The following is a 27,849-nucleotide window of genomic DNA, read 5'->3' on the forward strand; positions in this document are numbered from 1 at the left end:
ATATTTAGTGTTATATGATTCTAGCGTGGTGTTTAAACTATCAAAACATCTAAATATTAAGATTTTCTTTTATGAGATGGAGATAATTTTAAAAACATCTGAGTTCAACCATTTAGAAAACCAATTTGAGAAAATATTCCTGGAATATTCCCAACAGATCATTTACCCTTTGCTGTGACCATAGGTAGAGGGAATTAGGTGGTTTGTGAAGCAGGCTCTTTCATTACCAAACCACTGTGGTTAATACAAAGTTCTTGTATTTAATGAAGTTTGTGCCTCTGTTTAAATTAATGCATAATCTGGAGTTCTGCTTCTCAAACATATAACAACTCTCTTCTTCAATATGCTAGACTTTCACTTTACAGGTTTTAAAATTGTTTTCATGCATCATCTTAGTTTTCTGTCCCCCAACTTAGCCATTAGTTCATATGTTCAATAATTTTCAACATTTTAAGTGTTGGGTATAGTGGTAGCCCTGAAGATGCATTAGCAAAAACAAGAGAGTGGTTCCAACACTCTTGTCAGTAACCTTCTATATTCCTTTAATGCTCATGATTAAAATTTAGTTTTATGGCCTTTTCTCATTTGTACTAATTTTGACTTAATTGAATAATTTTTAGATTATAAATATGCACAAGTGATAGCATCTGGTAATATTGGGGGATACAGATGATAGCCTTTGCCCTTAAGAAATCTAAACTTTGGGATACACACACAAATAAAATTTATTCCAGAACATGATCTAAGCCATATATAGATAAGCATCAGGTATTCTTGAGTAAATGGAGGAAGAGACATTAACTCTTCCTGGAGGAATCTGGGAATGTTTCTTCGAAAATAGAGGCCTGCTAGCTTTGAAAATGCATAAGGTTTCATCAGGTGGAGCTAGGTAGAATGAGTATTTCCACAGATGAAGCATCATGAGCATAATCTCCGAGGTAACCAAGAACAGTGATGTGTGGATTAAAAGATAGTCTGGAGGTTGGGATTCAAGCCAGAATGATGAATTGGGAATAGAAGAAATCTTTGAGTTTGGATAAATCGATATATTTGTGCTTCTGAATGATGCATTATAATCATTCTTTCATTAATTCAAACAAATATCTATCTAGTGTCTAATATGTACCAAACTCTTTGTTAGATACTGAGTAAATCTAACGTTCTTCTTAGATTATAGTGCTAGAATAGTTTACATGTTGCTCCAGCAGGTTAAAGCATCGTTTATTTTTCCATGATTGCAGAGTAATGCTTTCATTATTTTGACCAAAATTTCCTTTGCTTTTTGAGAATTTACTCATTCTTCTGTCTGATATAATCCTAGAACCTTTTATCCTAACTCTTGAGGTTAAATTGTTTCAAAACTCAGAATTTTTCAGATTTTAGGAATCTGATACAGTCCATATATCTGTTTATATACTGTGGAAAGCATCATCTCCTGAGCTCAGTGTTGAGACATTCTGCTACAGAAATATTGATTACTACAGGTGGATAATAGTAGACCATAAATACTCTCCAGTTAGTTCAGGTCAGGTTTTTCTTCCAAATGTATTTTAGTGACACAGTTAACACAAAACTTTCAGTTTTTAAAGATTTTGTATTTAAAAAATATAGACAAAAGATAGTAAACTTTTATTGTTGCCCAGTTTTTTGTTTACCACCTTTTTCACTCTTCACCTATATATGTGATTTATGATTTTTAAATTTGTTTTTGGTTAAATGCAGGACTTTAAACTTAGTAAATATCAATTGTTGGTTCAGTTAATTGATTTGCTTTTCCATCAGATATATATTATGATTCTATGTGTGTCTGACACAGTCCGATTTAATCTTTCTTCATAATACCTATTCTTGATGGCTTTGCTGCTTCCAAAATTTTGTCAACTGCAAATTTTTGTCACTTAGTTCATGTTCAGACCTCAATGGGGTACTCCGTGAGCACCTTCCACACAGACTGACACCCACACTGTTAATTAAAATGGATATGGTAAAGGTAGAAGCCCACCAATAGTTATTAACTCAGTTTACCATCTTATTCACAAGGATATTTAATAAATTTTATTAGTTTTCTGTATTTAAGGTACAATGTGTATTTATGTATTCCCCCATTCAACCAAATCAGTGATGCAAAATTATTTGGTCCTGGAAATCAAGTAACTGTGACATGATTTTTTCTTGCTTCTAATTTTTGCTATGATCTTTTATAATATTTATTATTTTTTTAGACTAGGGTTTGATGTCAGACCTATAGTTTACAGCATATAACTTTTTCCCTTTAGACAGCCTGGGAAATCTTTGCCCTCCCCTCCTTTAATTTCTCATTTCCTCATTTTTCATGTTTCACAAAGATTATTAAGAATATCTGAGTTTCTGTCACCTTTGTATCATCTACCAGGTCCTCTTTATTTGATAGAGTTAATTCCAATATTAACTTCCCATCCTCCATATGCTAATTTTTTATACTAGTTTATGCATTTCTTATACACTATGCTAATTTTCTTTCTGGCTTCTTCTTCTTCTGAAGTCTTTTAATTGCTCTATTCTTTTCCTCATGAGCATAGTAAATACTGTTATTGATAAGGCCAACTCATGGGACTTTGGTACTTGTGCCCCAAAGAATCTGCATCAAACATAGGACACTTAATCTTAGTAAATAAATGTTTGGTGGGTTTTATTTTTAAAAACTTTACAATGACTGGAATACATCAAATATTATTATCCAAAAAGTAATATTTAATTATTTCTCTAAATAAAATTGTTTGCATGGTACATGGCATAATCTGTGCTGATATGCCAGCATCCCACAAATTTTATTTTTAAAAAAGATCATATAATATTTTTACAATTCCAGTACTTTTCTTTTGCTTTGGAATAGCTTTCATTTGAGAAACTTAATTTACCTAGTAAGAACTTGAGGACCCGGAGGTAGGAGGAGAATAAGTGATAGAGAACATATTTGGCATAGCTAATTTTTATGTATGATAGTAAGATGGGATGCTTTGCTTTCATAATTATCTATGCAGGAGAAGAAGACCATGGCTCACTGTTACCTTCTATTTATTGTGGCTAGTTACGTAAGCTCTCAAAAATTAAACTGTCTGAACTCCAAGGTTTTTATCAACTTGGTTTATATAGATATGGTTTATCTCATAGGATTACATGGAGTAGGGGAAAATTTAAATTTAGAAGACGAAGATGTCCAAGTAGCAGTGTCCTCTAGTTTTCTGCCTATTCTTTGTTTTGGATTTCCTAGGCAAGCTGGGGCATAATCACTGAATGAGAAAATTAGTCTTGGAGGTTTTTTTTTTTGACACATTTAGATAGCTAGATTTACCTATGATTGGGCTCCGCCAGCATGAGGAAGGATAAAATTCTATCTTCAACTTGACTGAAACCAATCAGTACTTGATAAAACTAAGTTAAAATACAGATCTCTGACTACTCAGGCAACTCATGAAAGATTTCTTAAATATGTGTGTACTATATATATAGTATATATAGGTATATATATATATCAATATTGAGTCCCACTAAAAAGATTTGTCTCTGCATATCAAATAGTTCATTGGAATATATGTTATTAGCCAGTTCTTTTTAAGAAAAACTTAATCTTATCAACAAACTGGTGAATAGATTTTGCAAATAATTTTGTGATTTTTCTGTGCTTGTAAAGGCTTGAGTGTGTTTACTTTTGACTATGCTGCTTGTGAAATGTGTGCATAATGGTATAAGAGGGGTGTGTGTGTGTGTGTATGTGTGTTTGTGTGTGTTTAAAGTAATTTGTACATTGCAGAGATTAGGAGGACTTTTGGAAACATTTTCATTTCGTTGGGCATGGATGCAGTTTTGCTGTATATTGTCAAGAGACAAATGAGAACGCTTTCTCATTTCTCAATTTTAAAGAAAGTAATAGTCACGCTCTTTCTTTGAGGGGGAAAAAAGACATAACAAAACTGCTTAAGAGACGATGAAACACCATTGTTTTCAGATTGTGGTTGATGGTTCCAAAATAACACCACCTCCCCTTAGTCAACAGCACGGTTTTCCACCTCGAAAACCCATCCTGTCATGGATTTATAAATTGTTTACTGGAGATTCTGCCTCTTGAGAGTCTAGTTTCATACACACATCAGCGTCCGTAGAACCAAACCCGGAGTCACGCACATTTTCCCGGCAAGGCCCGTCACGCTGAATTTCCAGCCAAATGGCTCTCCTTTCATGGCTCCGAGGCCGCAGCAGGCTCAGTGGCAGCATCCGCGGCCGAACTGAAGTCCTTGATCAAGTAACTGAAGTTCAGGCATCAAGTATCAAAGCGGCGCCAGACACCTCTTGCTCGGCCCCCGCGCTCCGGCTACCTGTGGGCGCCGCCAGCCCCCGCCAGGCGGCGGGACGGCGGGGCTGCGGGCGGCCCGGGGGCCGGGCTTTGATGGCGGCCGCCGGTCCTCGGAGTCATGAATGTTTCAGCGCGCGGGCGCGAGGTGCGGGCGGCGCGTCCAGGTGTGAGCTCGCAGGTTGTCGCCGACATCTGTTCGCCGCGGCGGCGGCGGCCTCCCCCGGCCCGCAGCGAGCGGCCGGATTGTCAGCGGAGGTAGTTGAGAGCGGCAGGACCGTTTTGGTCTCCATCTCGCTGCCTGGAGGCCTGAAACACCAAAGGTAGGAGCAGGGGGTGGACACAGCTGCGCTCCCGAACTTGCCTTAGGCGCGAATAAAGAGATCTAATGCAGTTTGACTCCGTGGCGGTGGGGAGAAGAGGACGGAAAGCCACTTCAGAGACAACTTAACGCGGCAACATCTGCCGCCAAGTTTCCAGGGAGTGACGGGGGACAGCAGGTACCGATCGAAGTCTCCACATAAACAGCCTCCGTGAAGCCGGGGACTCTTTTGAAGGGCCTCCATCAAACGGGCTGGGGTCCGCAGCAGGCGGTTTGTTTGGTTTTCAAAGCGGTGTTTTGTTTTTTGCCGTAACAAGGTAATTTATAAATGATGCATTAGCAGGCGTTCTCTCTCGCTCTCTTTTTTTCTTTTTCTATTTGAAAAGAGAGTTAGAGAAGCAGCAAAGCAAAGAAGAAAGCGCAGCCCTGGTTAGGGAGCTCTTCCACAAACCCAGTCAATCTCCAAGGAGCTTCTTGTCTGTCATCGAGGTTATGTTAACCTTCAGACCGTAGTCCCTCGTTCACCAGTAAGCAGACAGAAATTGAAACACGGCCAGAAAAGAATGCTGGTGATAATAACACCCGTGAAGTATGCCCACTATGTCTTTGTTTTTTTAACTTAAAACTTTTTATTACACGGAGATGAGAGAGAATTAGGTTTTCTTGCCAGATGTGTTTAAATTTTTAGTAAGACAAAATTGAGAAAATTGCACGGACTTTAATTTTCTTCTCATTTATAAGGGCTGCGTAGCGATAATTGGGTATTAAAAATCAAAAGTAAGAATAGCACATTAATGGAAGCGTCTTTTGCCCTTTTAAGGAAATTTCCTCCTCTACTACCTAGATTCAGCCAGAAAAAAGTCTTAAGGATTTGTATAATTCGCTGAGAATATTGCAAAAACTTATAATTGTGCGCACACAGTACTGGCACAACAGATTAGTAAAAATATTAATTTGACAAGTAAAGCTCCGGGGTATGGTAAGGTAATAAGGATTCTATGGTAATATAAACTGTTACGGTTAATAATATTTAGGCAGCCTCACCTGAGGAACTAGTTGGGTCGCCAGGAAGATAAAGGAAAGGAGCTGATCCAAAGTGGCCTTTGGAGTGAGGGCAGCCAGCGAGCAATGACCTGAGGAGAAATGCTAGCACTTGGCAAAGTTTTCATCCGTCGGTGGGGAAATAAGCAATATAGGTGCATAGCGAGTTTCCAGTTAAGCTAAGTTTATTACATGGAGAGGACTTCCATTAATTGGTCAGATATTTTCATTTTTAAAAATGATTGATGGTAGCTGCTTTAAAAAAAAGCTCATTATAACAGAACTCAATGCTAGTCTTCTGATTTTTAAAAAAATCTACAGAAAAACTCTCCCACCAAAACCCAGTCTGAGAACATAGGTAGCACGGGTTTGTTTAGAAGGCACCAGAGAAGCCTGAGAACCTCAGCGGCAGATGATTCGGGCTGGACCTCTGGCTTCCATCTCTAGATCTAGATTTAGGTTCAGTCCTTTGTCATTTCTGCTTCTGAATTCTCCCGCTCCAAACTAAGGGCCTCACCTCTTCAGTGGTGCTTTTTCAAGGATTCTTGCCCTGCCAAGGATCACTGTGAACTCTCATGCTTACAAAGCAGCGCTCTGTGCTATCAAACCACTTCATCTTCAGATTGAAGAGGCATCTGGAAGGCAGAGATTTTGTACCAGGATGCCTTTAAATTCCACATCACATTTGCAAGACATCAACCACTTGTGGCTGTTTCTGAGCAGATTGAAACCTTCACTCAGACAATTTGATGTGTAAGATGTCTTCAGCGCTTGGAACTATGCTGCTAATAACTGCATTCTTAAACTTCGTTTTTAGATTTCACGTAAATACTTTGTGTCATACAGCCAAATGTAGATTTTAGGGACTGTACTTTAGCCTTATTGAGTCAGTCCTACTGAACACAAAAGGCCTGCAATGCTTTCACTTTTCCCTTTTTATACTTTAATGAAAGAGTAGAGAAAAATATCATTTGTAAAAACTCTTAAGTGATTGCTTGCATTTTGTTTCTATAAGATCTGAAATTTTGTATGGTCCTTTAGGCCAGTTATGATGCAACAGCACTTGAAAAGAGTACCAGTAGACATTTCTATCCTTTTTGTTACCACCAGTATATTTCCATTCTTACTATCTTTCTCTCCGTTTTTTTTTTTTTTTCAGAAAACAGCCTTAGTAGGCAGATTTATTTATTTAATCTTTTGGCTGTACCGCATGGCATGCACGGGGATCTTAATTCCCTGACTAGGGATTGAACTCTTACCCCATGTACTGGCAGCATGGAATCTTAACCACTGGACCATCGGAAAAGCCCCAGTTCTTATTACCTCTTGTCATTACATTTCAGGGCATCCTTAAAATACCTTAAATATCCCACTTAAATTAGAAGAAAGAATTAACTTTGGTTTACACATATTTGAAAGACAAAATTTTACTAGAATAATTCATGTCGTGAACACGCCATTGTTATAGTTTCCACTGTCTGATTTATGAGTGTGTGCATGTGTGTATATATGTGTGTGTGTATAGTGTTTAATATAAATGTATGTGTATATATAATCCTACAGAACATATTTTTCAGTGTATATGTCTTCGACTAATGTCTGTTTCAGTGGAAAATAGCAAGTTCAGAAAATAGAGTGCTTTTTTGATACCATTTCATGGCTTAAATAAAATTGTTGCTTAATTATGCATATAAGCTGGCGAAAGTGTTGACTCAATTTGGTTCCCCAAAGTGAAAAACAGAATATGCAAATTTTAATCATTTAAATTACCAAAAAAGGTTTAATTTTTCAATGAAAGTACAAGTAGAGTAGTATATTTAATTGCTTTTTACCCCTCTGATCCAAGATGTATTTAGTGGCCTCATATATATGCTATATATTAATTTGTAAGTTTAGGTAGAGATATTTCTTGGTTAGAATTGATCAGCAACCTTTAGAAAATCACTAGACAAAAGTTATTAAATTAATATAAATATCCTCTTCTCGAATTAATGTACTGAAAAAATAAGTCCCTCTCTCCCTTTTTTTTTTTTTGTCACCAGTAAGCTTTGGCACACTAAAAGAATACTTTAAAAATATCAGCCTTGTTAACATTGGTTCCATGGCCAAATACATTATTGTATTTGTGGGGAGTCTGGCGATCTCCCCGTCTTACTCTTCCACCATCTTCTTCTGTTCCACTTCTGGCCAAGTACCTTATTTTCTTAGGCTCAATATACAGTTTTGTTGTTAAGCACAAGGACATTAATTAAATCATCCAATTGGGAGTAGAAATGTCAGCAAAGATAGAATTTTAACCTTTTTCTGTTTTTAAGTACTTTTTCTGTAGCCCTTATGTAATTTTAATTACAATGGATTAAATTTATATTTATTTAAATGTCACAGTTTCTGATAATTTACAGAAATTTTTATTATTCTGTATACCTTAAATATTGCTTTCAATTTAGAGCTCAAAGGACATAGTCCAATGAGGGAAAAAAGTACATTGTTTTATAGACTCTTTATTACTTTAACAGAGAGTCTAATGATGGTGCCTTTATGTCTACCAGACCCCCATTTATAAGTTCAGTTTAAGGAAACCTTTGTAACTCAGTTAAGGAAATTGGCTTGAGTAGGAAGCTTTCATTGTCCCCTTCTTTTAAAAATGAATTTATACTAATACTTATATAAATGTATACTTTTAAGGAGAAATAAATGACATTTTTGGCTAAATAGCTTTCATTTCTTTTTCTACTTCTAAATAAAACACTATAATTTTTATAATATACACTTATAATCTAAGTAAATCACCTTTAAAATTGCTTCACATAATCTTATGTTCTTCTCTAATTCCACTCTGAATCAAATCACAGCCTCTAATATATGAGGAATTTGAAACTGTTGTAAACTTTGAGGTAAAAAATAAAAATGATTTACTATTCAGACTTTGCAAAAATTATGTTTAAGAATGCCAATGGCCATTTACTTGTTTACCATTTTTATTTATCTGACTTTGGATTAAAAATTAACTCATTTTATTTCAAAGACTTATAAGAAATTTTTTTCTCCTAATGCTTTTATTTTTTCAGTTAATGAAATTGGAATAGTTTACAAACTCTTTCCCATTTCAAAATAATTTTGTTCGTGGATATACTTTGTATTTCTCACCCTAGAGAACTCTTTTCACTTATGGGGGGAAAGCGTGGTTCTAATTTTCTAAACTTTAGACTCCCATAATGCTTCCTCAAAAGCAGGTTAGTGTATTGAAAATAATATATATTATATATATTTTTCATAATCCTGACCAGTGTTAAGCACATTTTGGTTTGCAATCACACACACATACATCATATCATATCATATTATATCCTATCTTGATTGACAGTAAATCTGTAAAACATACTTCAATAAAAAGTTCAAATAGCACATCTATATACATGGTATACAGATAAGAGGTCAATAGTAAAGAATGATTACTCTCCAATTATCTTTGCCTAACACTTTCATTTTTCTCCCTTCTCCTATCACCTAACATTGGTTGATTCCTACAGTTTAACCCTTGATCTTAAGTTTTCTTTCTTCCTGCTTTCTGTAGAGACCATGTAGATTTTCACTGCTTTGCTCTCATCATGATACACACCATTTTAGACAGTTCAGGCCTCCTTCTTCAATTCCTCTTTCTTGTCTCTGAAAACGTGTATGAATTTTCCTCTTAAATGTTGTGTTATTACCACATTCTCTATGTTTAACTGGATTAGCATATTCCTTATGTATGTTTTTCATATATTAACTTTATTTCTGTTATTCTAGCTACCCTTCCCCTGCTGCATCTAAGCTGAGGCTGAACAGACCTCATGGTTCCCACAATTCAGTGAGCAGACAAGACCTTAACTTATTCTGAGTATGATGTCTCATGCCAAAAAATCACAATATTACCCTATAATGTATACAAGGTACTGACTCAGTGAACAGAATTATGTGATTTAATGTCCCTTTTAGCTTTATTGTAATTGATTAAGGTGAACTCTTGATGAATTTATGTAGTAAACTCTACTGATTCTTGAGAAATACATAGTTTGATTTTGTGGAAATTAAAAAGTTTTTTGTAAGCAGGACTTATAGTTTTACCTTCATGTTTCCACTCTGAGACTAAGCTACTGAGAAAATTATGACATCAGAGCAATTCTTAAATTTGACAAATATGAACTGTCTCTTATAATAGTATGACTGAGGATGCTGATACATAAAAATGCTATTTCTCTGGAGCTAAGGTTTATCATTTGGGGACGATGATTAATTTTTAATTCATAATTAAATCTGTTGAACATTTTCTGAGTTATAAGAGCATGACACAATTATTTCTCCTTAGGTTGAATTCTGAATAGATGAAGGCTTATAATTTTTATTAATTCTCTTTACTGGGGTGTGTTTATAATCTTTGTTTCATATTTGATCCAAGAGAAATTTTCAGTGACTGGAATTCTTGTAAGACGTATGTTTATCCCAGTGAAATCATACGTTATGATGTCAGTCTCTTGCATTATCATCTTCTGTGCAAGCATACATGCGGCTTATGCTAGCTCTGAGTCTCATTAGTTCAGTTTATAGAAACACTGGCTCTTCTCAACAAAATGACCAGAAAGCTGACAACTGAACTCAGTCCCTACTCTTCAGAAGAAGCATGATGGCTTTATCTGTTCTCTGAATCCAGATTTATGAACTAGTCCTATGCTCTTAACTAGATTAGTTCCTTTTCCATTAACTGCTTAAAGTAGGGCAGCTGTCTGAGCTGTTGGTTGTAAATTTGCTAATGTCTACTTCGTTAATCTCAGGTACAAAAGGCACATAACAGGATCAGAGTTTCAGGACCTGAGGTTTTCACAGCCTGAAATGAGCATGGAAGGGTCAGTAGAGTGGGGAATTGAAGAGATGGGAGGAAGTGTTACATTAGGGAGAAAAGGATGACTTCTGTCATTAATCTTAATTACTTGCCAAGAGTTTTAAATCTGAGTTATTAATACTGAAGTTAAGCCCTTAATATACTGTTCATGCTTTGGCGTCAGATGCTCTTTTATAAGATAAAAGGTTTAGGAGGGAGAAAAGAGTGTATGTGTGTGTGTGTGTGTGTGTGTGTGTGTGTGTGTCTTACATAAATATTTTCATTTACATCTTTCAAAGATTTCCCTGGGTTAATATTCAGGCCTTCACCTTTTGACAGTTACTGTAGGGGAGTTAGAAATTATAGACAAGTAACAATAAATCCAAATAAAATTTCTAGGTATAGCAACAGCAGTAAATCTGAATAATATTACTTTCATGTTTACCAGCATACAAAATACTTCACTGAAGAGGAAATGTCAGATTATGGGCTGAAATAGAAGGAGGAAAGATCATGAGCAGAAGTGGGGAAAGAAGCAAATGAAAAAGTAATGAATGAGAAAGAGATTATTCTTCTGAAAAACTTGCAGGCAGTAGAATTAGTGTTTATTTAAATATTAAACTACAAATTCTATGTTTGTATAGTTCCATATTCCTCTATTGCAGCCTTAATCATTTAGAATTAAACAAATTGAACCTTGAAATGACTAAGCAGCCTTTCCTTTAAAATTCTTTTTTTCTCCCCACTTGGCTGTTCTACTCATGTTTGTCAGGTTTACCCTACTTTGCTATTAAATCTCCATTATTATTCCATGATACTTTTCAGTGTGAAATTGCAACTAACTGTATTAATTGTGAATATTTTGGCCAAGTAGGCTATGGAATAAGGCTTGCAGTACTTCCAGGGAAAATCGCCAAAAAGCAGGTATAGCTTAAAGCTTCCGAATTATGATTTCAGAATTATATTTCAAATTCTCCATGTATTTGGACAAATGAAAAGGTCTATAACGAAAGTATAGTTATAATAACTTATACTAAGTTAATTTTTACATGTATATCTTTCTTCTGATGACTCTGAACTGAATTGCAGTAGCAGGTTATAGCCAGTGACTTGAATATTGTTGTCCACAAATTTAAAATCCCAAATTAGGTTTTGAGATATATAATTTTTATTCTTTACAGAAGTGTTTTCTTCCTTTTATGATTAGCTTTAAATATAAATAAGATAAAACATGAAATAGTATTTATCTGTCTACCTATTTTGCACACTAATTATTGGAGAGACAATGTAAAAATCTGAAGATATCAAGAGTTTAGATTTTAATTTATAGGCAGTGGAGAGCCAGTAAAGTTTTGGAGCTGGCTAGTAATGTGACCAAATGAAATTTGGGACAGGAGTGGAGATAATTTTTTTGTGTATGTGATAATCTAGTATCAATGTTTTTATATTTATGTGTAGTCTTTCATCATGAGTTGCAGAAAGAATCACATGAAAATTATAATATAGGAGTCCTGATGGATTGTCAAATGAGTAAGTGGTTTTTGGATAAAATAACACTTTTTTTCTAATAGATATCCCATCTTTTTTTTTTTTTTTATACCAACTTAGGTTAATTAGCTAAAAATCTGATATTTCATGGCTTCATGTATTTTTCCTGATTTGTCAGAAGTCTAGAGGTCTTTCTTGCTTCTTAGTAAAATTTAGATAGATAATTAAAACTCAGACTAGCAGATCAGATGTACATGAATACATGTATTTATTCATATGTGCATGCAGGCATGCATGTGGGGGTTGTTTATGCATCTGATGGGGGTGACAACAGGGCATCACGGTTGTTGAGGGCACTCATAATTTCAAGAAAGAGGGAACACTTTCTCTTGATGGGAAGGGTTTAGGACTCAAATTCAGCTAATTGTTGAGCACTTACTATCTCTTAGGTGCTTCCCTGGTGGCTCAGTGGTTCAGTGGTAAAGAATCTGCCAATTCAGGAGACAGGGGTTTGATCCCTGAGTCAGGAAGAACCCCTGGAGAAGGAAATGGCCACTCACTCCAGTATTCTTGCCTGGGAAATCCCATGGACAGAGGAGCCTAGCAGGTTATGGTCCAGATGGTTACAGTCAGACATGATTTAGTGACTAAACTACAGCAAATGTCTTAGGTATGTTCAGTTAGGTGTGTTCAGCTGTTAGTGCTTAGAATTAGGTGTCATTTCATTCCCATTTTATAGATGAAGAACATGAGACTCAGAGAAATTTACTGCATTTGCCAAGGTTACATTGCTGAAAAATAACAGAGCCTAGATTCAAACCCAGGTTTTATTTATTTCCGGTTCAGTAAGTGAACTGGAAATCCATTATGCTGTACCATCATTGTCTGGTGCTGCTCTTTATTCTTCTTCCTGTTCAGTCAATAACTGAGTGAACTAGGGCTTTTATACAGATAGAGAAGTGCTTTTTAAAATTTCCAATTTTGAGTCTGATTCTCTTGGGCCAAAATGATCAATTTTGTATCTGTGTCTGTATCCATAAATTTTTTTAGCATGTATAGTTGAAATTCAGTCCGCTATTGGTTGAATCTGTGGATATGTAAACAGTGGGTAGAACCATTTCAGATGACGGACTTGAGCGTCAGTGGATTGTAGTATCCTGAGGGGTCTTGGAATCAATCCACTGTGGATACTGAGGACAGAGAGACTATGTATTCAGAATGCATCAGTTCAGTTCAGTTCAGTCACTCAGTTGCATCCGACTCTTTGCGACCCCATGGACTGCAGCATGCCAGGCCTCCCTGTTCATCACCAACTCCCAGAGTTTACTCAGACTCATGTCTATTGACTCAGTGATGCCATCCAACCATCTCATCCTCTGTCGTTCCCTTCTTTTCCGACCTTCAGTCTTTCCCAGCATCAGGGTCTTTTCCAGTGAGTCAGTTCTTCGCATCAGGTGCCCAAAGTATTGGCGTTTCAGCTTCAGCATCAGTCCTTCTAATAAATATTCAGGACTGATTTCCTTTAGGATGGACTGGTTGGACCTCTGTGCAGTCCAAGGGATTCTCAAGAGTCTTCTCCAACACCATAGTTCAAAAGCATCAATTCTTCGGCACTCAGCTTTCTTTATAGTCCAACTCTCACATCCTTACATGACTACTGGAAAAACAATTGCTTTGACTAGATGGACCTTTGTCTGCAAAGTAGTGTCTCTGCTTTTTAATATGCTGTCTAGGTTGGTCATAATGTTTCTTCCAAGGAGCAAGCGTCTTTTAATTTCATGGCTGCAGTCACCATCTGCAGTGATTTTAGAGCCCCCAAAAAGAAAGTCTGTCACTATTTCCATTGTTTCCCCATCTATTTGGTATGAAGTGATGGGACCAGATGCCATGATCTTAGTTTTCTGAATGTTGACTTTTAAGCCAACTTTTTCACTCTCCTCTTTCACTTTCATCAAGAGGCTCTATAGTTCTTTGCTTTCTGCCATAAGGGTGGTGTCATCTGCATATCTGAGGTTATTGATATTTCTCCCGGCAATCTTGATTCCAGCTTGTGCTTCATCCAGCCCTGCATTTCTCATGATGTATTCTGCATATAAGTTAAATAAGCAGGGTGACAGTATACAGCCTTGATGCACTCCTTTCCTGATTTGGAACCAGTCTGTTGTTCCATGTCCAGTTCTAACTGTTGCTTCCTGACCTGCATACAGGTTTCTCAAGAGGCAAGTCAGGTGGTCTGGTATTCGCATCTCTTGAAGAATTTTCCACAGTTTGTTGTGATCTACACAGTCAAAGGCTTTGGCATAGTCAATGAAGCAGAAGTAGATGTTTTTTTTGGAAATCTCTTGCATTTGATCTCTGGTTCCTTTGCCTTTTCTAAATCCAGCTTGACCATCTGGAAGTTCACAGTTCACATACTGTTGAAGCCTCGTTTGGAGAATTTTGAGCATTACTTTACTAGCATGTGAGATGAGTGCAATTGTGTGGTAGTTTGAGCATTCTTGGGCATGCATATTACCCTATTACATATATATATATATGTATATTATATATATGTGCATATTTCCCTATTACACATATATAAATAAGTTAACTTTGCATGCATCTATAAATAAAAGCTGATATTAGAAGTGGCAGTAAATTGTACAGAAAGTTCATGAGCTGCATAGCATAAGGAACTTTTGCATCATAAAGGACCTCAGAAGTTACATAATTCAATACTTTCTTACACTGCAACTTCTACTGCTACCTCAATTCTGGGCTCCAAAGAAAGAGGATGTTCAAAAGCACAAGGGATGAAATAACTTTTATATTCCAGGCATTGCAGGTAGTTTCCTTGGCTGGAACAACAAACTGGGAGATGGAGAGATAAGTTCTGAGAGGAGGGCAAAGTTACAGCAATTCCTTAAAGCCCTTGGTGGCATACTGGAAAGATCACTGCGTTAGGAGTCAGAAGACATTGTCTTGTAAACTGCCACAAATTTCCTCATGTCTCTGTTCCTCAGTTTTCTCATTTGTATTAAGAGAAATAAATGATCACAAAGGTAACTTTGAATTCTCAAAATCTTGATTTTTATTTAATTCCAACCAAGCCAGCTCCCCATGAACATGGCACTTGTCCTGTCATGCTCACTAGTATAACCCCAGGAGCTTATGCATTGGCTCTTGGACAGTAGGCTTTAATAATCTGTGAGGAATGAAAAAATTTTTGTCGGTAGAATGTTTGGTTCATTGTTTACAAAGCTGTTAAAATCATACATTTTTAGTAATTAGACCTTTCACGATATCATCTATAATTAATATATATAACCATATTACAGGTTAGTACAAGAATTAAAAATGGCATACGTATCTCAATATTCTGAAATACATTTGAATAACTATGACAATGCTATGATTCTAGATCCATAATGGATATTTTACTGCTATTATGCTTTAAATAAATTGATAATAACTGCACATGGAAGAAAGTAAAGAGGATATAGATTTAAGGGAGCAGTATATTTAAATTTTATGCCAGTTTTCTTTATTTCTATAAGACATCTATTTTTTGCTGCTTCTTTCAAAACAAAAAGAGAAGATATTAATGTGTGATCTTGGATTATCTCCATTGTCATTTTGATATGTGGCAATTTTCTGTCTTGTGTCACAACTACAGAATAATTTAAACACAAAAGTTTCTTTTATTTAATACTATTATAAGCATTGAAATACTAATGTGTTCTTGTCATTAAATATATATAGCTACATGGGACTGTTCTCCCATTGGGTCATTCTGAAATTGATTTTCTACCTTGGGCTAACAACAGGGGACAAATGTTAAATGAAAATCAATCACTTTGATTTAAATCAGCTAAATACACTGCTTTTATTAAGTGGTCTTTTCCCCTACAGCTAACTAGATGACAAATAACATTTGTTTTGATCTTTAGCCTTTGAACACTTTTAACATAAAACTCTGAGGACAGTGGTTTGATTGCAATTTTATTCTAATATTAAAATTACTTTATTCTTGATTAGTTAGATAAAAGTAGTTTTAGATGTTTATAAATAGAAAATTCTTAATATTACTTAACCACAATTTCTTAGACTTTTAATATTTCAAATCTATATCAGAAATATCTCATTATGAATACATCATGGATATAAATAGTAACATGTTATGGGAAATACTAGGATGTAGCAAGATATGATTTTTCCAGTAGTCATGTACAGATGTGAGAGCTGGATCATAAAGAAGGCTGAGTGCTGAAGAATTGATGCTTTTGAACTGTGGTGTTGGAGAAGACTCTTGAGAGTCCTTTGGATTCCAAGGAGATTAAACCACTCAATCTTAAAGGAAATCTGTCCTGAATATTCATTGGAAGGACTGATGCTGAAGCTTAAGCTCCCAATACTTTGGCCACCTAATGTGAAGAACTGACCCACTGGAAAAGACCCTGATGCTGGGAAAGATTGAAGGCGGGAGGAGAAGGGGACGACAGAGGATAAGATGGTTGGATGGCATCACCAACTGGATAGACATGAGTTTGAGCAAGCTCTGGGAGTTGGTGATGGACAAGGAGGAGTGTCATGCTGCAGTCCATGGGGTCATAAAGAGTTGGACATAACTGAGCTACTGAACTGAACTGAGCAAGACTTGGAAACAGTAATTTTTAATTTCATATTTGCAACTAGAAAAGATAAATCAGGAAAGACCCCAATGTAACATATGCCTTAGATAACTACATTGATGTTGGGACAGTGTCAGGATCCAAAACTGTGATGGCTGGTACAGAAAGGCAAAACTTGAAGAATATACTTAACTAAAAAATCAAGCTAGTTCTGTGGAAGTCAGTGTACATGGCCACCATTTCTAATAATCATCATCAGTAATGAAAAAACAGAATAATTGATAGAGCAGCAGCTGTGTGCCAGGCACTGTGCTAGTGACCTTGTGTGTGTCACTATAATTCTCAAAGCAACTCACTTTCCTTATCCCCATGCTTATGAATAAGGAAACTGAGAATCAGAAAGGTCAGATAAGTTGTTAGCATCACACAGAGGAGTAGTGAGTGAGGGGTGTTGACTTTGTTTGAACTTTAGGTTATAGGAAAAATTAGTGTACCATTTAAATCCTACTTTATGTTTTAAAGTTAATTGGCCAGTTATATAGACAGGCATTCAGTGTTTTAGTTACAATTTGTAGACCCATGCATTGAACTGATGAAATTAAGTTGCAAAGTCCAGTATAGAAATGGGAATTACTAGTCAACTGTTTAAATAACATAGGAATCACTAGTGACTATTTAGATATAATATACCCAACATGTATATGTTAAGTATTTTAATCACATTTTTAAAATATTGGGGTCAGAAAATTATGTGCGGATTTATTTGGGGGCACTTGCAGGTATTATGGAGGGGCCAAGAATAAGGAATAATTATAAAACATTTTCTTTTCAAAAAGAAGTGAGATATAATTAATGGTAGAAAATATATTGACAGGTTAATCTTAATATTAAGCTTTTACAAATCAATGGTTATTTGTAATCTATAAAATCAAACTAAAAAGAGAAGTTCCATCCAGAGATTATGACACAGTTCCAAGTTATGTTTTCCAAATGTGCTTCATATCAAAACTCATATTCACTAAAGAAAGACCATAATTTTTAGTTTAGGATGCTGTTGGCACAGTCATATAATTTATTGTTTAGAATCCCTCTTAAAATCTTGTTTTCAGAATATTTCATCATCATTTTTGACTTCAGTTAAATATTTATTGAGTCTACTGTTTATTTCCTCGATCATTTTCTCTTGCTTGAGCTCTCATTTTGATCTATGGAGCAACTGATTCCACTTGTCAAATTTATCCCTTGATCTAGCTGCAAATAGCATGCCCCAAATCATCCTACAAGAGCCCACTGAAATGGTTTTTAAAGTGTCTTCTAAGGTACATTAGTGAAAATTGAAGCAAACAGGCTGTCAACCATTACTTTTAAGACAGATCCCTAGCGTGTAAGTAGCAGGACTGAAGGCTGACGTTTGTAGGTTGATGGCTACAGTGTAATGGTGTAAGCGTACCTTCCACTTCACACGGTGAGGCCAGGGTTTCCTTGTCATAAAGCTGTCTTTGATGAGGCATCTAGAAAGACTTTCATGACATGGCTTGCTGACATTATCATTGCAACTGTTGTTGTTATTTTGCTGAGAAAATACCTTTTTAACAAATTATGAGAAATGCTGTTTCCCTTATTTCCCAGATACCATTCTATGTGCTCCCTCTCATGTAAACTACTAATATTAAAATTAGTAGTAATGATAATTTATGTAACTGAAGGCATGAGAACAATGGCCTTATAAGCTATGTTTTTCTAAAAAAATAATTTTATTTATTTATTTTTGGCTGTGCTGGGTCTTCATTGCTGCTCAGGCTTCTCTCCAGTTGCAGAGAGCAGGGGCTACTCTCTTGTGCACAGGCTTCTCACTGCAGTGACTCTTGTTGCAGAGCACAGGTTCTAAGGCATGTGGACTTCAGTAGTTGCAGCACGTGGGCTCTTTCGTTGTGGCTCCTGGGCTCTAGAGCACAGGCTCAGTAGTTGTGGCTCATGGGTGTAGTTGCTCTATGGCATGTGGGATCTTCCCGGATGAGGGATCGAACCCCTGTCTCCTGCCTTAACAGGCAGATTCTTTCCCACTGAGCCACCAGGGAAGCCCTAAACTATGTTTTAAAGCCTAGTTTATTATATTTGTAGTAAACAGTTCTTCTAATGCTTTATAAACATTTACTGATTTGTTTCTAAAATCTTTTTTTAGGAATAAGAAATGGGGGAACAGTGGAATAGTTAATGGTATTAATGAAACTATATGGTCTATAAGATTGCTGGTGGATATCTTTGAATTTAAAAATTATTAATGCTAGAATTTTTCTTTTTTATGTGTTGGAAAACATGCATTTAAACACGTTTCTCACTTTTGGTTGAAATGCTTTTCAGTAAAATTAGGCTGAAAGGAAAATGAACTATATTGTCAATAGACTCTTATCTTAATTAAGAGAAACATTTTAAAAAAATTAATGATGACTTAAAAAATGACTTCTTGTCCCTAACCTTCTAGAAATTTATGATCTATTTGGAGTAGAGGATAAAGTAAAGCCTCAAAAATTATAATTCAAAGCAAAGCAAGCAAAATTCAGTTAAAAACAAATATAAAAAAATAAAGCCCATTGTACATTCTGGATGGATTCTAATTTCTACTCCAGTTTTCTACTCCAATTTTTGTATGGCCTTGAGATATATGATAGTGATGCTTTTGATAAATACTATATGTTGGAGAGTTAATATTGCTGCTTTAATTCTTAGTAATACATGCACAAAGATATTACAGATAATCTATACTATATATTAATGCAGCAAATAAAAGTGTAAAATATATATCAGTTCAGTTCCATTGCTCAGTCGTGTCCAATTCTTTGCAACCCCATGGACTGCAGCATGCCAGGCTTCCCTGTCCATCACCATCTCCCAGAGCTTGCTCAAACTCATGTCCATCAAGTCATTGATGCCATCGAACCATCTCATCCTCTGTCGTCCCCTTCTCCTCCTGCCTTCAGTCTTTGCCAGCATCAGGGTCTTTATATCTACACAGCTATAATTTCACATTAAATGGTAGTTTGACAAAATGAGCTAGAATTAGAATGTAAGAGGCATAAAAATTACTAACTTTTTTCTTGAGCACCTTGTGTTTTTAAGCAGTCTTTGAGCTCCCAAAATATTTGGTACATAGTCTTCAGTAAATTTTTGATCTATTCAAAGGATCGAGAATACATATATAGAAAATAAAATAATGAGGTATTTAAATATCAGTTCAAGGCAGTAACAAGAGATGTAGCTAATGTGTTGCCTAATTAATTTCCAAATGAATGATCGAGACTTTAATTGCTATTTGAGTTATCAGGGAAGAGCACTTCAGATGAGGAGATAAGATGACAGTTTATAGAGGAAGAAAGGTTTGAATTAACCTTGAAGGATTTGTACAGGTAGAGAAGACAGAAAAGTTCACATGTGTTCCAGGACAGTGGCTCAACTATATGCTTTAGTCACTTCCAAGTTACATGTTGGGAAATAATGGGGGATAAATATATGTCATATCCATTTCTGAGGGTTCCAGTATATTAGATTAACATTTAGCACTCAATATCCAGCAAGTGTTTCATTGTGCTGTTTCTCAAGCTTTTTATTTTTAAATCTTCTTAGTTGTTTTTTTTTTTCTGTGGACCATATGAAATCCCATAGAGAGAGGAGCCTGGTGGGCTATAGTCCATGGAATCTCAAAGAGTTGGACAGGACTGAGCACACATGCATGTGTGCGTACACACACACATACACACGTATACACATTTGAAGTCTTTACTGAATTTGTTTCGTTATTGCTTCTCTTTTATGTTTTAGTTTTTCAACCACAAGGCATGGGGTATATTAGGTCCCCAACCAGGGACTGAACCCACAACTTTGTCTTAATCACTGGACTGCCAGGGAAATCCCCTCAAGCTTTTTAAAGTTTTACCCCACCAGACAAAAACGTTTTATTGAATTTTGCTTTCTAGTTCTGTATTAGAACCTCATGGAAACATTTTTTTAAAGAGGATTAGCTTCACAACCTAAATGTCCATTGACAGATGAATGGATAAAGAAGATGAGGAATGTGATGAAATATTACTCAGTCATAAAAAGGAATACAGTTGGGTCATTTGTAGAGATTTGGATGGACCTAGAGCCTGTCATACCCAGTGAAGTAAGTCAGAAAGAGAAAAACAAATATTGTATATTAATACATATATGTATGGAATCTAGAAAAATGGTACAGATGGACTTATTGGCAGGGAAGAAATAGAGATGTAGACCTAGAAAACAGACGTGTGGATACGGGGGAAGGGGAGGGTGGGACGAATTGGGAAAGTAGGATTGACATATATACGCTACCATGTATAAAACAGGTAACTAGTGGGAAGCTGCTGTATAGCACAGGGAGCTCAGCTCCATACCCTGTGATGACCTACAGGGGAGGGATCAGGGGGTGGGGGTGGGAGGGAGTGGAGATATATATGTGTGTATATATATATATACACACACACACACATGTGATTCACTTCATTGTGTAGCAGAAACTAACACAACATTGTAAAGAAATTCTACTTCAATTTTTTTTTTAAATAGAGAGTATTAGGTTCATGACAGATAGTATAGTCTTGGATAGATTGAGGGAAAGATCAGGAGGCTGGACTAATGCAGGAACCATCAAGTGAGGGCACCAACCAGGGCAAGGGACAGTGGGATTCCAACGGAATGGGAAATGGAGTGGAAAATGGGCTTCTAACAGGACTTGATCACTAAGGGGAGCTAGGTGTGTGACAAGGAGAACAGAGAAAAAGAGGAAGGCCCTGAGGCTGGTGCCATAAAATTGAGCTTGAAGAAAAAGTTGGACATGCCAGTGGAAGTTAGAAATAATGGTTTGGGGGAAAAAAAAAATCAGACCTGGGCATAAAGATTGGAGAGGTTCCTTAGATAGTTGAAACTGTGTTTAAAAGACTGAGGATCGGTTTTCTCCTCTTTTAATATTGGATATTTTCTTTCTTGTGAATCAAAACTGGCATCTGGTTTAATTTTTAAAAATTAGAATTAGCATACCAACCTCTCCTTGGTGTAGGTTTGTATTTTCCAAATCTTCAGCATTTTTGATAACATGAAATATACAGAAACTGAGGTACTATTGGAATAATTTACAGTGGAGGGTGGGTCAGCAAGAAAAAGGGAGAAGAAATATGAGATTTGGTTTGAAAAATTCTGAAGCTATTAACTTGCTCCAGCTATTTTCAGCAGCTTAGTTCTTTTTTATTATTAATTTTTATTGGAATGTAGTTGCTTTACAGTGCTGTGTTACTTTCTAGTGTACTGGCAGAATGAATCAGATGTACATATACCCTTTTGGACTTCCCATTCAGGTCACCACAGTGCATTAAGTAGAGTTCCCTGTGCTACAGACTGCGTTCTCATTAGTTATCAAGAAATATATCAATAGATTTGTAGCTACTGGCGATGTAACCCTGTTTCTCTTGAAGCAGTGGGAGTTTCATAAATCAATGAGGAAACAACTGAGAGATGAGTCTGCGGGTTCTTGTACACCAATGTATCTGAAAGTAGTATTAAAGAATGATGTGAATGATGATATTGGACGTTTTGAAAGGAATAGTGCAGATAGTAACTTCTGAAGTCTTAGAGTAGGGGAAGAGTATGAATGAAGATATAATAACGGAATTTTTGATTATCTTCTGCAACCGTTTCTAAGATTGATGATCCAACAGAGAGTTTTGGGATGATCATTTAGCTTAAAAGAATGTGAAGTGATACTGAATAAGGTAGTGAATATTGAATGGGAATTTTTTAAGAATGGAAGTTTTCTAGTAATTTTACAGACTTAGTTGGAATCATGCATATTCAGAGGACAGCGGTGATATGATAGCTGTTCTAGTCCTTTCGTTACCCTAGAATTTTGAATATAATCATCAGTTTTGTGCCTCATTTTTGAATATCAGACCATAATTCATAAATTACACCGTTTGTAAAACTGATGTCTTTTCATCAAATCTTGGTAGGAATGATACATGTTCACTAACAGAAAGCAATTTAGATTTGACCAACCTGTTCAGTGGCTTAGGAGATAACTAACACTTAATTTATGCTCTCTATGTGCCCACTATGTAACATTCATTTTTCACTATAGTCCTCGTAAAAAGTAAATTCTCCATTATGCACACACACAGGACGTTAAAAAAAGATTAAACAGCTGGCAAGTGGTAAAGTTTAAACTCAGAGATTGATGATATCAAAGCTCTCATGTAAATTACACTGGAGTTAGTGACTGGTAGAGGTATAATCTACCAAGAAGTAAATTCTTGGGGCTACTAAGGAAACTGAGATTTTATGTGCATGTTACTGTATATATTATTACTTGTATTTTTTAACCTGCAGTATTGGCTTGTACTTTCCCAGGAAGGACCTCTGTAGAGACAGGGATTATGGCGGTATGGTCACCCACCTGGGACGGTGACAGCTGCTGCAGCTGAATGCAGCCCTTGTCATCATTAATGACCTGCATTTGACACTTTATCCCAGCCATCCTTGTTTAGTGTACAATGTATTGCATTAGAATAATTACTACCTGTCATCCTCTATTTAACAGACAGCTCTTAGTCATCGCAGACAGATAAGTGTCATGTGATAATATGCCAAACCCGTCTTAGCTCCTGTGTTCTCGTCTTGTTTGTGGATACCTGTGTCCTCTGTATTTCCTTTTTTCTCATGATATTCAAATACATTTTATATCTCATTTGAAGTATTTTCATCTTTTACTCACATGGAAAGGATTCATCTCCTTAGTTTTTAAATACTAGCCAGACATTTATGAAGGGATAATATTTCCTGAACATAAAACATGGCCAAGGGATTTAGAGTGGCTATTTGTCCTACTAAAAATACTGGAGAGCTAGAGTAGAAGTCAGAGAAAGGAATGGTAGTGCTGACTCAAAGAAAGGATGATGACCAAATTTAAAGGGTATAGATCATGTACAGAAGGTATTATAGTGCCTATATTAAAAACTTTGCTTTAATTTAAAGATCTGATTTACTTGCAAGGACAGTTTCCTCCCTCTCTTCCTCCCTTTTGTCTTTGCATTTAGTTTGAGAACACGTGGAAGACTCACTGTCTTACTGAAATGGAAAGGTTTTCCATCATGATTTTACGTCATCAAAATATTACTACATATTTATTTGAATGCGTTTAGAAATTCCTTTGTCTCAGATATTGAAGACTGTTAACTTTCTTTTTTCGACTTGTATTATCTTTGTTTTGCTTTAGACTCATAGGCATCTGTTTTGGCTTATTTTACTTAGGAGAGTTAATCTAAAATGCGCTTCTGAATTTTTATGTATCTTAATTTGACACTTAAAGAAAGCAAAATGTCATGCCTGAAATTTGGAATAACACATGCCTTGTATTCATTTTATGATATGCCCCAGTTTATCGTCAAAAGACCAGGTTCAAATATCAGCTTTTGAATTTACCAACTGATTGGCCCTCAGCAAGTTGTATAATCTCTGAACCTTTTTATTAACAGAACTTTTCAGCTGAAGCTTTTTATCTGAATCAGAGAATAGAGAAAATAATTTAAGGAATTATTTTCTCATTCTTCCAAGGATGCTACACAACTCACATCAGGCTCGGGTGAGAAGTTAGCTTATCATATACAATAGATGCCTCCAAAGGTGTTAAGGCACTTACAGAACCCTGGTTGAAAAAGGCTAACGAAGATAAAAATAAATTGCACTCTACATATTTTCGTCACTACTTTTCTCACTAATTGAGAAAAAAGCTTTGGCTATGTAAGCTAGAGGTGAATGCAGTCAAGTAGCAATTTATTTTCTTTAATTCCCACTTAGTGAAAAGGAGATTTCTCTGAAGCTGAAATTAATTTCTCAAATACGTACTTTCTGGATAAAGTATAACTGTATAGCAGTAATAAACAGAGAGAACAGGACAGAAATCTGTTTTTAGATGGTCTTATATTTTGATATATTGGTGATACTAAGGTTATATATACATTATATTAAGTTTGGAAAGCAACAGTGCTTAGAGCTTTGTAATATTTGCTGATAAGATATTTAAATAATTATTGTGCATGCCTATACATTTTTGCAGTAAGTTGTATCATCACTCAAAAGTGACCTTGTTAGGTGAGGGGGAAGGCAAGAGAGACATCCAGTGCCTCTTGAGAACAAGTGGAGTGATGCGTATCAGGAGCAGACACTCAAGATTTATTGTCTGTGGCAAAGGAAACACAGATCTCTGCTTGTGCAATAAGTGTTTTTGACATCGCCCACAGTAAAAGGTGATTGGAAGCTGTAGGTTAGAAAATGTTCTGCTGGAGCACAATAATAAATATTTTTAGGTCATTGTTTTTATTATGAATTTGTCTTGCTATTTAGTCTCCGTGGCACTGAAAACATGAATGATGGTCATGCTAAACCAATCCTTGTTGTAAATAGGACCTTGCTACCTACATAATCAGATTTACCTAATTGAACCAATATGCTGGAGCAGATTTGGTTATGAGAGGAGGTAGCAACGCAGAGCAGCGTAATTATTATTTTTTCTTCCAATTTCATATTTTGCTTATGAGCACTTTCTTCCCTGTTTACATATGCTAGTTTAAAATAAGACAAATATGGACAGCCGCAAATAGAAGAAGGAAATCAGAGCATTCTCTAATACAGTATACGAAAAAATAAACTCAAAATGGATTAAAAACCTAAATGTAAGACTAAAATTACTAGAGGAAAACGTAGAATACTCGTTGACATAAACCGTAGTAATATTTTTTGGATCTGTCTCCTAAAGCAAAGTAAATAAAAGCAAAAATAAACAAATGGGACTAATTATACTTAAAAACGTTTGCTCAGCAAAGGAGAGCATCGATAAAATGAAAAGACAACCTACTGAATGACAGAAAATACTTGCAAATTATATGACCATTAAGGGGTTAATATCCAACATATATAAACAACAAACAAACTCAATATCAAAAAAACCAAACAACCCAAATGAAAAATGGACTGAAAAACTGAATAAACATTTTTCCAAAGAGGAAATGCAGATAGCCAAGAGGCACACAAAAAGATACTCAATGTCACTAATCAACAGGGAAATGCAAATCAAAACCACAATGAAATATCACTTCACACCTGTCAGAATAGCTGTCATCAAAAAGAACACAAATAACAAATGTTGGTGAGGATGTAGAATAAAGAAACTCTTGTACACTGTTGGTGGGAATGTAAATTGGTGCAGCCATTGTGGAAAACAGTATGAAAATTTCTCAAAAAAACTAAAAGTAGAACTACTATATAAGCCAGCAATTCCACTCCCAGCTATATATCTGGGAAAAAAAAAAAAAAAACTAATTTGAAAGGATACACATACCCCAGTGTTCCTAGAAGCACTGTTTACAATTTCCAAGATGTGGAAGGAACCTAAATGTTCATTGACAGATGAATGGTTAAAATGTGGTGTATATATCCAGTGAAATACTACTCAGCCATAAAAAAGAATGGAATTTTGCATATGCAGCAACATGAGGAGACTTGGAGGGGTATTGTACTAAGTGAAATAAGTCAGAGAACGACAAATACTATATGATATCACTTATATGTGGAATCTAAAAGACAATAACCTAGTGAATATAATAAAAAATTATCTGACTCACAGAAATAGAGAACAAACTAGTGGTTACTGTGGGGAGATGGAAAGAGCAATATCGGGTTAGGAAATTAAGAGGTGCAAGCTACTATATATAAAATAAATAAGGTATAAAGACATATTGTACAACATTTTATAATAACTTAAAGGGACTAAATAACCTTAAAAATTGTGAATCACTATATTTTACACACCTGCAGTATATATTATACATTGACTATATTTCAATAGAAAATTTTTAAATAAAAATAGAATAAGACAAACGTAAATAATCTACTTGGCCTGAAATTTGGAGAGAGAACAATTCTAATGGGAAGAGCCACTTTACCTTAGGGTGGCCATTCTCATTAGTCTTAAAACAGCCCCATCAAGCTGAGAAGTGGAGATTACAATTCAGTTATTATAGTTGGTTCCTATTTGCTTCTGGCAGAATAAGTAGGCATCTCACATATAGAAGAGGCTCATAGCAATTTCAAATATTGTCTCACATGGCTATATAAATCCTTACTTTACTGAGAAAAGAGAGAAAGCATTGTGCCTTTTTTATTTTATATGATATCTAGATCCTAAGGTTTAGGGATAAGGACTTTAGCTGACAGGACATAAACTGTCTGGTATAGATCTTCAGATAGTATTAATATTCTAAAAAAGGAATGCCTTCAATTAAAAAACAAAAACGGAGGTCGGTTATGCTTACTACCATTTCACAATCTTTATTTATTTCTTCATTTCTGGCTGCGTTGGATCTTTGTTGCTGCTCAGGGCTTTCTCTAGTTGCTGTGTGTGGGCTTGTCATGGTAGTAGCTTCTCTCCTCACCAAGCATAGGCTCTAGGCACGCAAGCTTGTTAGTTGCTCCACGGCACGTGGAATCTTGCCAGGCAAGGGATCGAACCCATGTCCGCTGCATTGGCACGTGGATTCTTAACCACTGGACCACCAGGGAAGTCCCTCTTTTTTTTTTTTAAATGATGGACAATTCATGAGGACTGGATTTCCTCTGAAGTTTCCATAGTAATAGAATAGGACAACCCACATTCAGTGATCTGGGTGTGCAAAGGCTTTTTAACCTGAAGCTCCAGAAATTTCATGGAATTGGTTGAGGCCTCTGTTGAAACTGCAACACAAGACAAATTCTCTCTTTGTCCAATCCTATGTTCTTCACAGAAACAAGGGCTGTTTCTGACAGTGCTGCCCAGTAAACATTTTGCACACAGATGTTCATCTTAGTCTGTTCACAGGGGTGTATGACTTAACTGACTTATGATACCTGGGTTCTATTCTTGGTTGTATGGTTTACTCTGTGCCCTTAAGCACATTCTCGGGCTCTCTAAAGCTCATTTTCCTTTTTAAAAAATATTTAAAACAAAAATTATTTCATTATGGCACTTACCACCCCTGGTTACTGAAGATTAAATGAGATAGTGAAGCATATAGCCCAGTGACTGAAATCCAGGAAGTTCTTAATAAATATTTGCTGTTATATACTTATTATATTTCCAAATTTAGCAGCCTCTGCTTCTCAGTTT

At 35.9% G+C, this 27,849-nt stretch overlaps 1 protein-coding gene across 4 annotated transcripts in view; it reads left to right on the plus strand.

The window, feature by feature from the left end:
- The window catches only part of ANTXR2 (ANTXR cell adhesion molecule 2), a 170,580-nt gene that overhangs the window by 100,816 nt on the left and 41,915 nt on the right, over positions 1-27,849 (plus strand). The window lies entirely within an intron of this gene.

The sequence above is a fragment of the Giraffa tippelskirchi genome, chromosome 1 (assembly GCF_054371585.1).
Source record: "Giraffa tippelskirchi isolate mGirTip1 chromosome 1, T2T-mGirTip1v1.2.pri, whole genome shotgun sequence".
NCBI classification, from domain to species: Eukaryota; Metazoa; Chordata; class Mammalia; order Artiodactyla; family Giraffidae; genus Giraffa; species Giraffa tippelskirchi.